Source organism: Bos javanicus, chromosome 16 (assembly GCF_032452875.1).
Source record: "Bos javanicus breed banteng chromosome 16, ARS-OSU_banteng_1.0, whole genome shotgun sequence".
Lineage (NCBI taxonomy): Eukaryota > Metazoa > Chordata > Mammalia > Artiodactyla > Bovidae > Bos > Bos javanicus.
In genome coordinates this window covers 2,048,967-2,065,720 of record NC_083883.1, presented here as the reverse complement: position 1 = coordinate 2,065,720, position 16,754 = coordinate 2,048,967, and the positions used below count along the sequence as shown (strand labels likewise).

Below are 16,754 nucleotides of genomic sequence, written 5' to 3'. Positions count from 1 at the left end.
ACGAGTGAAGCAGCCCGAGCATTAGGCAGCAGGGAGAGGAGGCGTCTGTGGCAAACGGGAACGCAGACGCTGTCTGAACAGGGCAGCGGTTACTTAGCTCCTGCTAACTGTTGCCATGGAAAAAAGGTGGAACTTTTGTGAGAGCTTCCACTTTTTGAGAAGCAAGAAATTTGGATTTCTATGGTGAATCTTATTTTTAAAATTTGGTAACCAACTATAATTAATCTGCAGGGTTGTTTAGGCAGGAGGAGGCAGAGAATTGGGAGTTAAAATCTCCTCAAAGTATGTTTAGGCCAAACTATTCATTTTATACATGAACAAATGGAAGCCCAGATTTATCCTTAAAGTGATAAAGCAACTTAAATAGTTGAAGTTCCAGGTCTCCCGACTTCTAATCTGTAATTTGTCCTTCTAGACCACCCTGTCCATCATTAGGAGTCCTTTGCAATTATTCAGCATGACATGATGAAATGCTGAACAGGGATGATGACCCTGGGAAGAAAAAAGGTAAACTCTGCTGTGATCTTGACTCTGAAGAAAAATTTCTATTTGTTTATTCAGTTATTCATCCATCCAACGTTTACTGATGATCATCCAGTAAAGAACCAGGGACTTTACTGCGCTGTGCTTAGTTGCTCAGTCATATCCAACTCTTTGTGACCCCATGAACTGTAACCTGCCAGGCTCCTCTGTCCATGGGGATTCTCTAGGCAAGAATACTGGAGTAGGTTGCCATGCCCTCCTCCAGGGGATCTTCCCAACCCAGGGATCGAACCCAGGTCTCCCGGATCGCAGGTGGATTCTTTGTTGTCTGAGCCAGCTGGGAAGCCCAAGAATACTGGAGTGGGTACCCTATCCCTTCTCCAGGGGATCTTCTTGACCCAGGAATTGAACCGAGGTCTCCTGCATTGCAGGCGGATTTGTTTTACCAGCTGAGCTACCTGGGAAGCCCAAGGACTATGCTGCTGCTGCTGCTGCTAAGTCGCTTCAGTCGTGTCCAACTCTGTGCGACCCCAGAGACAGCAGCCCACCAGGCTCCCCTGTCGCTGGGATTCTCCAGGCAAGAACACTGGAGTGGGTTGCCATTTCCTTCTCCAATGCATGAAACTGAAAAGTGAAAGTGAAGTCGCTCAGTCGTGTCCGACTCTTTGAGACCCCCTGGACTGCAGCCTACCAGGCTCCTCCGTCCATGGGATTTTCCAGGCAAGAGTACTGGAGTAGGGTGCCATTGCCTTCTCCGAGGACTATGCTAAACACTGGCTAAACAGAGGTAGGGCACCAGTCCTGGCTCACAGGCTGTGCGTGGGCTAAGCGGATGCTGTAGCCAGAACTGACAAGTTGATCTATCCCAGCAACCACGCTGCCATAGGCCTGCTCACATGAACTCGGTTACGACTCACATGCTCACTTCTTCTGAAAGCATCTCCCATCACAGGATGCCATCCCTGAGACACTAAGAGGCGGCTGGAGAACCTATCTCCTCCACTCCAAAAGAGCCTGGAGCACTTAAGTAATCCACAGGAAGCAGAAGCAAGAGCCCAGTCTCTCCCTGCCACGCCCCTCCCAGCTCAGGAGAGCAAATTCTGGTTCGTGCCTTACCTTGGCCAGGCTGGCACTTCACAACAGCTAAAGTCTCTGTGTGGGTGCGTGCTGGAGAGAGAGGAGGCGATCCCAGACTGGGACTCTCCTACCTGTTTATTAAGCAGCCTGCTCAATTCCAGGGGCAGCTGGCAAATGATCTGCCCGACCGAATAGCGATGGCATCCTCAGGCCACAGCTGCTTCAAGCAAGTAGAACACTGTCACCCACTCCTGCTCCTACAAGAGATTTCCCAGCATGGCTCTTCCAGCATCTACATCCGGGGGAAGGAACGCAGGGCAGGAGCAAACAAAATGAGGGGACTGTAGCTCTCCCCCTGCCACTCCTCCTTATTTTGCCAGGACTCTTGCTGTACAAGGGTCAAGCACGATTTTGGAACTGCTGCCATGTGGAAACCATGGAGTCCTCAGTCAGCCCGTGAAGCCATTTGGTGGAGAGCTGTAGGAAGCGGGGGCCTCCGGGCCTTTCAGTGACTTGGGGACAGTGGGCTCTGACCCCAAAGGTACTGTGCCCAAAGGTTGGCAGGGAGCAGGTGGGCAGGTTTGAGCCAGGATCCATGGAGAAGGAAGGGAGAACTGGAGGGACGGAAGGGGTAAAATCAAAAGTCAATGAGGACCTACTTCGGGCCAGGCCCTTAGAACATGGATCACTCTTTATTAATAAATAATCCTCTTTTCCAGAGAAAATTGAGTCCAGTCACATGAAAAATTTGTCCATGGTCACAAGGATGGGAAGGCCGACTTGAACCCAGTTCCATCTGACTCTCCCAAACCTGGAATTGGGAACACTGTCTGGGTGACTGAGGCAGAGGGCACTGCTATACAGAAAGGCATGGGAAGAAATCCAGGATTTGGTAAACTGAACCATGGGGCTGAAAACCCAGTGGAAATTAGCATTATTTTCCCTGGCATTCTATGTCCTGCTTCAGTAAGTGAATTTTCTAGCGTTAGGGAAACCTCCTTTCACCTGCCTTCTTCACAGGGCTAAATGTCTTGGATCAGGTGTACAGGACAGGAAACACAGATGGAGATAGAGCTATACCACCCTTTAGAGTCCTCTATGTTGAGGGACTCTTCCTAAAGTCCCCTGTCAAAGGAGAGTTGAGTTAGGGACCAGAGGCACACCCAGTGGGCTACCCTAGTTAATTCAGTGGCCCATTCTCAACAGTTAGAATACTACCCTTTTCCCTCTGACCATGGGAAGCCCGGGGTATAGAAGATACTAAAACAAAATTCATTTGATGACGTTTTAATTGAGCATTTACTATGAGCCACATACTGTTTTAGGTGGGATATATCAGTGAACAAAAAGACTAAGATCTTTGCCCTCATGGAGCATACATCACAGCAGAATCAACATCAAATAGTCATCTTTGGTGAGTTTTGGTTAATAGAAAGGGTCTTACTGTCAGACAGGCCTGGGTCAAACGTTGGCCCAGCCCAAACCAACCAGAGGACCTCTGGGTAAGACACTTGGCTTGCTGAGTATTAGCTTTCTAATTTATAAAATGAAAACAATGACATGTTGTAAGGTTGAAAGATAATACACACAAAATTCCTGGCACATAGCAGGGTTCAAAAATGGTATTCTTATCTTTCCGGGCCCACCTGAACATGCAGATTCTAGGACAAATGACTCATCTCTTCTTTAGGGACTGCGGCAGAGTGTCACCTCTATGACATCCGTTGGGACAGTCTTCTGTGATAAACAGCTTGGTAGGTTTGCATCCGTCTAAGGTCAAGGACTTCCCCTCGAGAAACATCTGCTCCCACCCACAGCCACTGTTGGAGGGACAGGCCTGGGTGTTCATGATTTGATTAGTCCACACTCTCCTCAAGCAGGCCACACGGATCACAGATAATTAGCAGGGATGGACATCAGATCTGATCTGGAAATCAACATCTCTTGATATTTGGGCTGAGAAACTTGAGTTAATTTACTTTGCAGAGCTAAGCAGGAAGGTCATCAGTCTGGACACTGAAACTGCTGCTTGGTGAACCACGATGAGAGCTGTGCATGTGGACTGGGGGGCAGAGGAGAGATGCTGTCCACATGGAAGCTGCACCTCTTGCTGCTAATTCTGTGATATTTCTCTGTAACCTACTAGAGTCCTCTTTTGCTTTTTTGGACTGGTTTCTATTCTGCAACCAGACGATGTCTAAGACAAAGCCAGTAACTGTCTCAGATGGTGGTTGCTGTGACATAATTTGAAAGCAGCATATTTAGTCGACATTCAATAAATGCTGTCAAATCTCTCCCTGTTCTTGTCAGCCAGTCAGTCATTGAGCAGTAGAAAGAGGAAATTCAGAGACAGGCTAAACTAGGGCTGGACCTCAGCCTGTGTTTTATGAACATCTTTACTAATCTGTAAAATGAAGATAATACTAGTACTGACTTCATCGTCAACTAAGAATATTAAATGAGATAATCCAAATTTAATACCTAGCACATAACTAGACTATCACTTTTTACTGTTGTTATCATTTAAGATGCAACAAGAGTTATTTTAGATCTTGATCTAGGCAAGTACAGAAGACATGGTAAGAGCAGAATCTGCAGTGGAAGTGAGAGCTCAGAGAAGGACGCACTGGCGAGCAGGATCAGAGGACTGGGCAGCAGAAAGGACCGAAATGCAAACTGGAAAACGAGGAGGGGCACTGGAGTAATAAGCCTTACGTACATCCAGCACTTCGGCGTTTACCCAACGCTGTCATCCACCATGTCTCATTTGTCCATCACAACACTTTACAGGGTAGATAAGGAAAGATGATCTTATGCACACTTTAAAGATGGGAAAGCTGAGGTTCAATGAAGATGTGCATAACATGCATCGAATCTAAATCCACTGTCTTATCCTTTAAGCTCAACATTCAGAAAACTAAGATCATGGCATCCAGTCCCATCACTTCGTGGCAAATAGATGGGGAAACAGTGGCTGACTTTATTTTTTGGGGCTCCAAAGTCACTGCAGATTGTGACTGCAGCCATGAAATTAAAAGACACTTGCTCCTTGGAAGGAAAGTTATGACCAACTTAGACAGCATATTTAAAAGCAGAGACATCACTTTGCCAACAAAGGTCCGTCTAGTCAAGGCTATGGTTTTTCCAGTGTTCATGTATGGATGTGAGAGTTGGACTATAAAGAAAGCTGAGCGCTGAAGAACTGATGCTTTTGAACTGTGGTGTTGGAGGAGATTCTTGACAGTCCCTTGGACTGCAAGGAGGTCCAACCAGTCCATTCTAAAGGAGACCAGTCCTGGGTGTTCATTGGAAGGATCGATGTTGAAGTTGAAACGCCAATACTTTGACCATCTGATGCGAAGAGCTGACTCATTTGAAAAGACCCTGATGCTGGGAAAGATTGAGGGCAGGAGGAGAAGGGAATGACAGAGGATGAGATGGTTGGATGGCATCACCTACTCGATGCACATGGGTTTGGGTGGACTCCGGGAGTTGGTGATGGACAGGGAGGCCTAGAGTCCTGTGGTCCATGGGGTCGCAAAGAGTTGGACACGACTGAGTGACTGAACTATCCTTCAATATCACCCTGCCAAGTAGGGTGGAAGGGCTGAAATGAGAAATAAAGATTGAAAAAAAAAAAAAAAGAAATAAAGATTGGAGGAGAAACTGGGGGGCTTCTCTAGATGTTTATTTTTTCTTTCAAAGGTTCCATTCAGATCTCTCTGCACATCCTAGCAACAGAATATCTCCCATCAGATTCTGAGAATGTAAGCAGGGGATTGCAAAGTCGGACAACACTGGCATGCCAGCCCAAGGACTGGGTATACCAGGCTGGACAAACACCCAGCTCCAGCACCAGGCCCTGGCCCAGAAGACAAAGGACAAGGGCAAGTCCGTCCTCATCAGGCCAGTCCTATCAGTGACACAGGGGTGCCCCTCCCAGCTCAGTCCATCACGGAATCTAAGCCTGATCTTCCTGAGCTCAGGGGTTAAAGGTATACTTCAAGGACACAAATGCAAGTTCTCGGGAACACTGCCACGATCAGGGCTTGCTGTGGGTGCCCAGGCTCGGCTCACTTGTCCTCGAGCTGAAAGTAGGCGATGCTTACTCCTTGCCTGCCTTCTGGACACCGCTCCTTCCCAAATTCTAACACCGCGCCTGAGACACAGTTTGTGCTCATTTTATGTGTGCTGAATGAACAAGTGAATAAATGAACCAGCAAATGAATGACAGATAGGCTCTGGCCATGAAATCAATCTGTCCTGTCCTATTACAAGTGGCTCGACTCTGCTGATGCTTAGCCCCTAAATCAGAGCTCCCAGCCAACCCAGGCTAGTCAGCTGCCAAGGAAGAAGTGAAGGTCAGAGTGTTTTCCCTCCACACTCCTTCCAAGAGTCCACATTCTGAAAAAAGGGTAGAGCTGGGGATACCCAGGCAGGAGGAGGGCTCTGCCCACCCTTTTCCAGGACTCTGCTTCTGCTCCGCATTACTCTGCCTTTCCCAGCTCAAGGCCCGGGTGCCTGAGAAGGGATGTGGAAAGGACCAAGAGAAAAGCTCAGGCCCGTGAGAAGCTACAGTGATAAGGGTGGCGCCAAAGCACTTCTCCTTTGCATTTTCTCTAGTCCTAATAACCGTAATTGCTAATAACAGCAGCAACAGTAACAATCACGACACAGCAACTCTATGGTTTCTGGCATCTTTCTTCGAAAAAGCTTCTCGTACATGATCTCACGCTGCACATCATCCCAAGAGGGGCTAGAATAATTGTCCCAATTACACGGGTAGAGAAAGTGGGTACCAAGGCGATTCGACATCCATCTGGCTCACGCAGAAACGCATGGAGGGGCCCAGGGGCCCAGTCGCAGGCGTGGAGTGGGGAGAACTGGGCTTGGCCTCCAACTAGTCCAGTGTTCTTGGACAAGTCTCTAGGTTTCAGTTTTCTCACTTGGGATAAAGGGAAATTGGACCATTTCTCCAGCTCGATCCATCTCAAATGCTCTGGCTCAACAAAATAAAACCTCCCCAGCCCAAAGCCTGGTGACCAACCTCCCCTGTACCAAGGTCAGAAAGCCCCTGGAAGCTTGGATGCCAGCTGTGCCCATCCTAGCATTCCAACAGATGTCCTACAAGTGCTTCCCACAAAGAAGGCTGCCGTATAGACAGCGGGGAGGGAACATCAAAAAAATCATCCTAAAGGTCCACGGTACCAGGAGAGCAGGCAGGCAGCAGGCTGCAGCTGAGGCCGGATGCCACCTCCCTGAGACCTGGGCGCCGGCTCAGACAAAGGACGGGATGCATCCCAGCAGGAGGAAGCAGACAGCCTCCCTTCACCTGCTAGAGCGCCTGACTCTCCATGATGCTGAGTCCTGGGCCACATGCAGACAGCCCTTCCTCCCAATCCACCCATCCTCCCCCATCCTCTCCTCCATCAAAGCTGTTTTCTCTCCTCATCCCAATCCTATTTGGCAATTACCTCCTCTAAGGATGGGGTGCTGCTGCTGCTGCTAAGTCACTTCAGTCGTGTCCAACTCTGTGCGACCCCACGGATGGCAGCCCACTAGGCTCCCCCGTCCCTGGGATTCTCCAGGTCTCCAGACCTGTCAATTCTGGCCTCCACATTCCTACTAATTCCTTCAGCTCCCAGCATCCTGTGCCAGATGAGGATTCAGGTGTGTGTCCCACTGCGGTCTGCCACCAGAGGGGGAGAATTAGATCGATATTTCCTATTTCTTCCTTTCTTAGTTTCCTCCATTCCCAACTCTGCAGATATGAAGCAGGGCACAGGAATAGTCAACTACAGATGGACAGCACTCTCCTCTCTACCCACGGGCAACTGCCCTGGCCAGTTACCAGAAAAACTACTGCTGAAATCTCAACTAGAGTCTGGACAAGGACCTGGCTAATGTGTCTACCTCCAGGGCTAAAAGCCTGGATTGAGAGAGAGGACAAACCAGCCTAGCAGCTGGTGACTCTACCCAAATTTCTCTAAACCGAATCCATTGTTCAGATGGAAATCTCATCTCTCCATTCCATAGTACTGACTGGAGTTCCTGACTTCCAGTGTTTAATAATATTAACGTTAATTTGAATCATATTAAATTGCCTTTTATAGGTCAAAAGAAGTTGCAAACTGGCAATTTTATATAGTTTGACCTAATAACTCTCTGGGGGAAGCATGTTTCTTAGGAACTAAGTAAACTCCTTGAAGTCTTGGATTTCTGTATCTCCAGCCAATCTTTCTTAATGTCTCGTTTAGGACATAACAGAACTGTGGCCTTGGAGGCGCTGAGTATGTACTCAATTAACTTTCAGGCCAGTGGTGATGGGGAATCTAAGAACTCTGTTCTACTCCAAGACTTGGAGAGTGTGGCTGTCCACAAGGCAGATGCTTTTAGGTCTCCTTACAACTGGTCATCCTGGGAAGAAGGATGGAACTTAGCTACGGGAGGTTACATTGTGCTAGACTCTATGATAAAACAGCTTGGTTTGGGTGTTGAGTTTTCCCTCTTTGTAGAAAAGGAGCCTTGAACCAGAAATGCCTGTTTGTCCAACCTTGGTTTCATTTTACAGTGGGAGCGATTAAGGCCCAGAGACGTCACCTGCCTCAGTCAAGGTCACTCAGTAGTCATAAGCCCAGATCACCAGTTTTCTGACTCCCAGTCCCGAGTTCTTCTGGCAGTTCTGGCAACACATAGAACAAACCCGTCCCTGTGTGCCCCTTCCAACTTCCTGGCTGCTGCTCTTTCAGGCTCCTCAAGCAAGACAAGAGGGGAACTGACTGAAGGATTCAGAGTCCTCTCCTACCTGAGAAGGGCCCTGAGCACACAGGACCTAAGCCCCAGGGTACCCAGGGAGAAGAGAGAAGAGAGGAGAATGCAGGCAGTCCTGGAAACCTGCTCTCTCTCCGGAGTTAGAGCCAGGCTGAAGGCAGCGGTGACAGCACGGTGATTTGGGTTAGTGACCGTGCAGCCCCTGTGCTGTCTCCAGCAGGGGACCCTGCTTAGCCCATCTAGAAGGCTCAGGGAAGGCACAGCTGGGTTCCCTCAGAGGCACCTCATTGCAGAATTCCGAAGGGAGGTGAAAGGTTGGCAGAAGCAACTTCTGAACTGTGGTGGGTCCCTCCTCTTACATGGAGGGCCATTCTCAGAGGGCAGGCGGTGGTTCTGGAAGCCTCCACCCCCTGGCCTCCCCGGCAGATCGCAGCCCCACGGGCAAGCGCCTGCGTCCACCTGCTACTCCAGGCTGCCCGAGCTGCTCCCACCCAGAAAGAAGAGCCTGATGCTAAGGCAGTGAGGGGAAAACAAAAACTTCCCGGAGGGTGCTGTGTGCCAGCGAGGGAGCTGAGAGCAGACACGCTGTTGGTTCAGTCACAGGGGTGAGTGAGGGAATCTAGGAATCCAAGGGTCCTCCCTGGCATGTACTTCTCTCCCTACCTTGGTGTTAGGAAACATTTCAAATCTGAAATGTTGAAAAAAACAGTGCAATAAACAACTCCAGACCCTTCACTTAGATTCACCAATTGTCAGCATCTTGTGTGCCCTCTTGATGTATATAAATACACACACACACACTTTTGTTTGCTGAACCATTTGAAAACCACTTGCAGACACTGTGCCCTTGAATACTTTTGCATAGATATATTCTCTTATAAAATCATTATCATGGCCATTAGCACACCTTTAAAGATTAACAATAATTACATGTCATCTAATATCTATATTAAAAATTTCCCAGTTGTCCCAGAATGTCTTTTAATGTCTTTTTATTTTTTTTTCTGACCCAAGATCCAATTAAGGTTTATGCATTGTATTTGACTAAAATACCTCTTTAAATCCAAAGAGGTTTCAGCCTCCCTACCCTTCTCTCCAAACACATAATTTTAATGTTTTTTTCTAATAATTCACTTTTTTGAAGTCTCAGTTGTCATGGAGAATGACTCTCATTCTACCCCAGCAGGGTTTTTTTTTTTTTTTGGTTGCTAACATCCAGAGATGCCTGCCTTATTTCTTACTAGGTTTTTCAACATTTCAGGCTGATGACATCAAATAACAGTCTAACTACCACAAAGTTCTCTGAGATTTTTTGCAGTTCTTTTTATCCTTAGAATATACATTTCAGTATGGATATAGAGTCAGGGCACCAAACTAAAAAACTACTAGAATTAACTCTCTTATTTGTAATCAAATTGATATTCAGTTAGGATCTTTATTTCTGTTGCAGTCAGCTTTAGAGTCTGCTTTTTTCTTTCTTTTTGATCTAATTTAATTTGTGAATACATAAAATTTACCTGGTTCAAAATTCAAAACAGTCTAAAAAGGTATCAGTAAAGTTTTGTGCCAGTCGCTAGCCTCTCTAACTTGTTTCTACCTACCGCCTATAGGTAACCATTTTAATTAATTTCTGATTTATCCTTCCTGTGTGTATGCATGTATCAGTTTGAAAAAAAAAAAAAAAAGCCGTATCTCTCCCGCTTCCTCAACCCAAAGATGGCATACTATGCACACTCTTTTGCATCTTGCTGTTTTTACTTAATAGCATATCCTAGGTATCACATATCAGTTCATAGAGCTCCTACTCATTTTTCTGACTGCATTATGTCTATTAAAGATGGGCATTGACAGTTTCCAGACTTCCTAGGTGGCACAGTGGTAAAGAATCCACCTGCAACACAGGAGACATGGAAGACATGATTTAGATCCCTGGGTCATGAAGATCCCCTGGAGTAGGAAATGGCAACCTGCTCCACTATTCTTGCCTGGAAAACCCCACAGACAGAGAAGCCTGGCTATAGTCCATGGGATCGCAAAGAATCACACACAACTGAGTGCACACACAGAGACATCGATAATTCCAATGATTTCCTTATTACAAATATGCCTTAAATAATTACCTTGTGCACCTGTCTTTCTGTATTTGTGGATGTACATTTTCTGGATAAATTTCTAGAAACAGGACTGCTGGGTAAATGCATATGTTGTTTTTTTAGACATTGCTAACTTGCTGTCCATAGGAGTTGTACTTGTTTGCACCCCTGACTGGAGAAGGCGATGGCACCCCACTCCAGTACTCCTGCCTGGAAAATCCCATGGACGGAGGAGCCTGGTAGGCTGCAGTCCATGGGGTCGCTAAGAGTTGGACACAACTGAGCGACTTCACTTTCACTTTTCACTTTCGTGCATTGGAGAAGGAAATGGCAACCCACTCCAGTGTTCTTGCCTGGAGAATCCCAGGGATGGGGGAGCCTGATGGGCTGCCATCTATGGGATCACACAGAGTCAGACACGACTGAAGCAACTTAGCAGCAGGAGCATCCCTGACACTGATTTTGCAGGTGGAAGATCACAGCAGGATGCTATGAAGTGTTCTAAGCTGAGAGTTTCCCTGAGCTTATCTGAGAGTCTTTAACCTCCTCCCAATTAACACATTACCCTAAGCTCCCTCTGCCCTGAGTGATGCAGCTCAAGAAGGCCAAAGCAAAGGAGTCTCACTGATTTCATCCCAGTCCGTTTTGTACTTAACTTGGGAAACCAGAGCAGAGAGAAATGATGAGGCTGAAGACTATAGCCAGAGAAGATTTAAGAGTGAAGAGAGTCCAAACAGGGGTGGGGTGGATGGGGGAACTGTTGCCCCCAACACCTGTGTTCTCACCTCCCTTTTGTCTCCTTTGGCCTGTCTGATCCGCCCCTGTTCCAGCACAAACTGCCTGCATCAGCTCCTCCACTGGCTAGCAGTCGTTGGCTTTGGTTCTAAGTAGGTCCCCTCGTTTCCCTCCTCAGCCCCATCTCTGTGGGCTGAACACAGAGGACTGGCTTACAGTGGGGGCAACAGCGCTGGTCATTTCTGCTTCACCACGTGCAGAGGAAATAAGTCAGTGGAACAACAATGGCTCATGCAGGGAAAGAGGAAAGAGGAGACAGAGAGATGCCGGGAGAGGAAGTGGAGCACAAAGCATTCCGCACCTTCTGGACCGCAGCCTGCTTTCCTCCTCTAATCCCCTCTGCAGCAGGGGGAAATGAGCGGGGAAGGGATGGCATCGCAGCTGACTCTGCCCAAGTGTTCTGCTTCCCTGGGACCACTGTCTTGCTCATCCCTCCCTCCTTCTTACCCCCACCCAGCAAATACGCATCAGAGATGACAGGAGTCAGTGTGGGTCTGAGGAGCGGGAGCCGGCAGGAAAGGGAGCCCTATCCCAGCGGGCTGGTGGAGGAGGTCGGAGGCGGGGAGTTCTCCAGGGAAGGCAGTGGGGCCTAGGAGGGGCATTCCTCTAACAAGCTGAACCCAACACTGGGGCCGACCTAAGCCAGACAGGGCTCTTAAGGTGCTGGGACCAAGAAGGAACACCCTCACTTTCTCCCTCCAAGGCCTGGTGGGTCTGGAATGCCCTCAGCGGGCAGGCCTTCTGGCTCAAGGGCCAGGGGAATAGAAAAAAAGAAAAGGGCCCACGGGGGTTGCTGAGAGAAGCTGAATTATTCTCGAATAAGAGGCAGTTTCCTCTGTAAGATCTGAAACTCTGGCAGGTGGCAGCGGATGAGGGCTGGGTTGAGTGGCCCAGGACCCCTCTTCTTCTCAAGGGGCCGCGGCGAGAGAGGCACAGAGTCATGGTCCTCAGCGCCTGCTCGGGGTCCCCGCCCGGAGCACCTGCTACTTCTACCCGCCCGCCCCCTCCCCCCCCACCCCGGGCCCTCCCATTCTTTCTTGGACACCCAAGGCCATCGACCCCTGACAAACCTGACTCAGCACTCCCTCCCACCATCACCGGGGGAGCGGGCGTTCCCGTCCCGAGGGGAGGCCGGAGACCGCAGGGAAGCCAGGAGTCAGCCGGGTTCCCAGACCCCCCAGACGCCACCTTCTCCTGCCCCCAAACACTGACTGAGCCCTCAGTGCTGAGAAGCCCGGGTGGATAAGCCAACTGTGCTCGTCCTGCTGGGTTCTGAACCCAGCCAGGGCCGCGGAGACCGTAACCGGGAGGGGAAGGAACCAGGCTCCGAGCACCGCCGGGGTGCCCGGGGTGCCCGGCGCGCTCCGACCCCGCAGGCCCGGGGCGGGGCGGAGGCCGGGCGTGGCCGCGGCGGAGGGGGCGCAGCGCGGACACGCCCCTGGCCCGCGGGAGGGCGTGGGGAGCGGGGAGCCCCTCGGCCCCCGCCCGCGGCTCAAAGCGGCGGGCGCGCCCTGCGCGTCCGGGAGACGCCTCGGCGAGCCCGCCGGGGTTGACCCCGGGTCAGGGCCCTGCGTAGGGGGCCGGCCGCGCGGACGCCGGGGTTACGGGCCCCCCGAGTGGGAGACGGCGCGGGCCGGGGAGAGGGCGCGGGGCGCGGAGAAGAGGGTGGTTTCGGGGTTGTGCTTCTGCAAGATGGTGGCGCGGAGGACGGGGCTCCCGGGCCAAGAGATGAGCTCCTCTCCCTGGCTTTCCTCAGAACCCAGGCGGGGTCCTGCCGTGGGCCCTCTGCCCGCAGGGTAATGTCCCCCTGGCTCCTCCCGCAGAGTCTAGGGAGAGGCGCGGTCTGACCTTGCAGGAGTGCAGGCAGCCCCGTCATCCAGAACCCCAGAGTGGAAACGGGTTCCTGTTGCTTCCCGGCCTCTATGTCTGCTCTCCCCCAAATCTTCTGCTTCCTTCTTTCCAGGTTCTAACCTCTCGCCTTTAAGACTCTTCCTACCAAACTGGCTGAGAGGGCGAGGGCGGGAGCTCGGTTCCACACACCTGCACTCCCCAGCCTCGGGGGCAGGATCGGCTCCCCAGCACCCTTCACCCGCCCCAGAGCGCGCTCCGCGGGCCGCCAGCCCGGGCCGGCCGCCGAGGGAGCCCGCCCTCTACACTTTCTCCCCGGCCCCCTGCCCCGGAGGCCCCTCACCCCAGGGCCTGCCGCAGCCTACGATGACCTTGGTCTCGTCCCTTCCTTCCTTGTAAAGAGGGCCTTGAGGTGAGGGGGCGATGGGGGCAGGGGGCTCCAAGTGGTAAGGACCAGAAGGGGCGGCTCTGGGGGGAGGCTTCGGGAGGGAGGGAGACCGTCTCTCCCGGCCAGGCACTCCACCCAGGCGAGGTGGGTGCGGTGGGGTTTTCCGGTCCCTTTGGCGCCCTCACCGCCGCGGGGCCTACTGCGTCAGCTGAGATCCCCCCTACCAGGCTGGCGAGCACTAACTTCAAGTTACTGTGAGTCTGGCAGGTATGCCCGGGAGGGCGGTGATCCTGGCCAGCAGAGTGCCCACTCTCTCCCAGGATGTGGCCAGCCACTCCCGCACCCTCCACACCCGGCAGGAGAGCGGTGGATCCTTCAGATGACGGAGGCGTATGTGAGGCTGGACTCGCCTGCAGAGGATGCCAGCTTGCCTCCTCCACCCCAGGGGCGAGCCAAGTATTTGAGCGAGTGTGTTTGTGAACCAAAAGGAGGGACAATCCCAGCATGAATTTCTAGCTCTTCATCAAGACAGCACAGTGGCCCAGGATGCTGGGACCCTCCTAATGTTGCCTGTGGCCCACCCTAACCACCAAACATTCGCCAGCCCCGTGAAACTGCAAACTTTCCAACTTCACCCCTTCGCCTTTCTCCTCTTTGGGAACAGCTATATATGGGGCGGTGCCCTCAGAGACACTCATACAGTTGGTTCTTGATGCTCTGCATACACTCAAACAACAACGGTATGAGGGAACTCCCAGCTTTTTCCACGACTAATTATAGACGTGAAAGTCTGAGGATGTTTTGTAAGCGGTAGAGAGAAACTGCTGAGGTTTCTCTACAAAGCCAAAGAAAATGTATGCATTCCCCTTCCCCACCCCCAACTTCTCCTAGCTCTAACCGCCACTCACCCCCCAGTGAGCCCTTTCTCAGCCCCCAGAGCTGCCCCTCCTTCCTGTTGAAGATTTCATACTCAGTTCTTTTTTTTTTTTTTTCCATCTCTCTTTAGGGCTTTCAAGAAAGGGAACAGACACGGAAAATATTTCTGCAACAGTTTTCCATTCTGTGTCTCATTCCCAAGCCAAGGGGGAGGAGGGGGCAGGGAGGGCAGGAACGAATGGGGGAAAACAAATGCTTTTGCCAAAAGCTCAATTTGGGTATGAAAAATACAGACCCTCCACTTCCCTACCCCCACAGCCTAAGAATGACAACTAGGGGGGGAAAAAGGAGAAATCACTTGTTTGATTATATGGTTTCTAAGAACTGAATCTAGGAAGGAAATACAGTATTTGACAAATCTGTGCACATATACACACATACACACACCCTAAACCCAGTCGCAAGAAATATGCTAGAAGAAGAAATTCAGGGAGTTAAAGAAGTCATTGAGAGGAAAGAAAAACTAAGTTTGCAAATCACGATTCAATTCATTCTCTGCAAGCCTACCTCTCTTTCTTAGCAAAGATCCAGGCTTCTGCACGCGGGACTCCCCCTCCAGCCTTCCATGGACAGGGTACCGTGGGGGGTGTCTACCCACCGGTCTCCCTAGTGTGGCAACCACGCCGGAGTTGTGAGCTGGTCTCTTCTGCCTTCCCCGCGGAGACCAGGGAGTGGGCTGGGTCTCCGCCGGCCCTCCCAAGGGAAGGACCTCTCAGGTTCCTGGAATGAAAGGGGCGCCGGGGAGCTGGGCGGGTGTCCCTGGTCTTGCTTTTCCCGGAGGGACGGTTCCCCGGGAACTTCGCGCCCCCTTTCAACGCCCGGATTTAGACGGTTTCAACAGCAGAGCTTTCTTAAGAAAATGCTTGTCATGGCAACAGCTCCAGCCAACTCGGGCCAGACTCTGGCTCACCAGCCCGGCCCGAGCGGGAGGAGAAGGGGCGGAGCGAGGCCGGGCCGGGTGGGGCTTGGCGGGGAGCCAGGCCATTCCTTGCTGTTAAGGTGGCCCGGTTGCAAGCTGCGGTGGCTTCCTGGTTTGTCTTAAGGCGGCTTGGGGAAAGGAGGGGAGGAATCCTCTTTCCGGTGGGGTTTCCTTTCCGCCCTGCTCTCCCTTGTCGAAAGCAGCGCAGGGTGGGGGTGGAGCGAAGAGTGGGTGTGGGTGGCGGTGTTCAACGGTTGCTGGGCGGAGGGGAAAAAGGAAGCTTCTGCAGGTCGTTGGCTTCCTGCACCTCCTCTCAACCTCTTACTGCCTTAGACACCGGACCCAGATGTCTCAGTTCAGTTCAGTCGCTCAGTCGTATCCGACTCTTTGCGACCCCATGAATCGCAGCACGCCAGGCCTCCCCGTCCATCACCAACTCCCTGAGTTCACTCAAACTCATGTCCATTGAGTCAGTGATGCCATCCAGCCATCTCATCCTCTGTCGTCCCCTTCTCCTGCCCCCAATCCCTCCCAGCATCAAAGTCTTTTCCAATGAGTCAACTCTTCGCATGAGGTAGCCAAAGTACTGGAGTTTCAGCTTTAGCATCATTCCTTCCAAAGAACACCCAGGACTGATCTCCTTTAGAATGGACTGGTTGGATCTCCTTGCAGTCCAGGGGACTCTCAAGAGTCTTCTCCAACACCACAGTTGAAAAGCATCAATTCTTCGGCTAACCCAGAGGTCTAGGTGTCTGCGAACATGGTCCAGCCCCTGCACCCTCCTTCCCCTGAGTAGGGAGCCTACTGGAGGAGAAGGAATTGCTTTGGTTGAATACACCTAGACATGGCTTTGCTTGTACACACACCTTGGTGCACAATCCTCACCCAGATCTCACAAACCCGCTGCCTGGTTAACCACCTCAGAATAGTTAACCGCCTCAGTAACCACCAGGGGCACATCCCCAGTGCGTGATACTAGCTGCCTAATTTGAATCCTACTATGTGTGGGCTATGGCACCAAAAGCTTTGTATACATCATTTCTAATGTTCATGACAATCTTTTTAAAAAATTTATTTATTTTTAGTTGAAGAACAATTGCTTTACAATATTGTGTTGGTTTCTGCCACACGTGTACCTAGGTCATCAGTGTACATAGGTCCTCTCCCTCTTGAACCTTCCTCCCACTTCCCACCCTATCCTCCCACCCGTCCCCCAGGTTGTCACAGAGCACCGATGTGAGTCCCTGAATCATACAACAAATTCCCACTGGCTCTTTTCCATGTGGTGGTGTGTGTGTTTCCACGCCCCTCTCTCCACCGTCCCGCCCTCTCCTTCCCCCGCCCTTCCTGTCCACGAGTCTGTTCCCTGTGCCTGTGTCTCCACCGCTGCCCTGCAAATCAGTTGGTCAGTACCATCTTTCTGGATTCTATACATACGTCAATA

General features: G+C 51.1%; 1 protein-coding gene across 5 annotated transcripts in view; it reads right to left on the bottom strand.

Moving 5' to 3' along the window:
- ATP2B4 (ATPase plasma membrane Ca2+ transporting 4) overlaps positions 1-15,345 on the bottom strand; it is a 100,597-nt gene extending 85,252 nt beyond the window's left edge. For 2 of the 5 annotated variants that reach the window (XM_061381889.1, XM_061381892.1), the window contains exon 1: positions 14,899-15,344. The gene's annotated coding sequence lies outside the window, so the exon portion shown is untranslated. Of the gene's footprint in view, positions 1-14,898 lie in introns of all 5 variants that reach the window. The other 3 variants (XM_061381886.1, XM_061381888.1, XM_061381891.1) reach the window with 2 other exon arrangements.
- Positions 15,346-16,754: the final 1,409 nt, after the last annotated feature.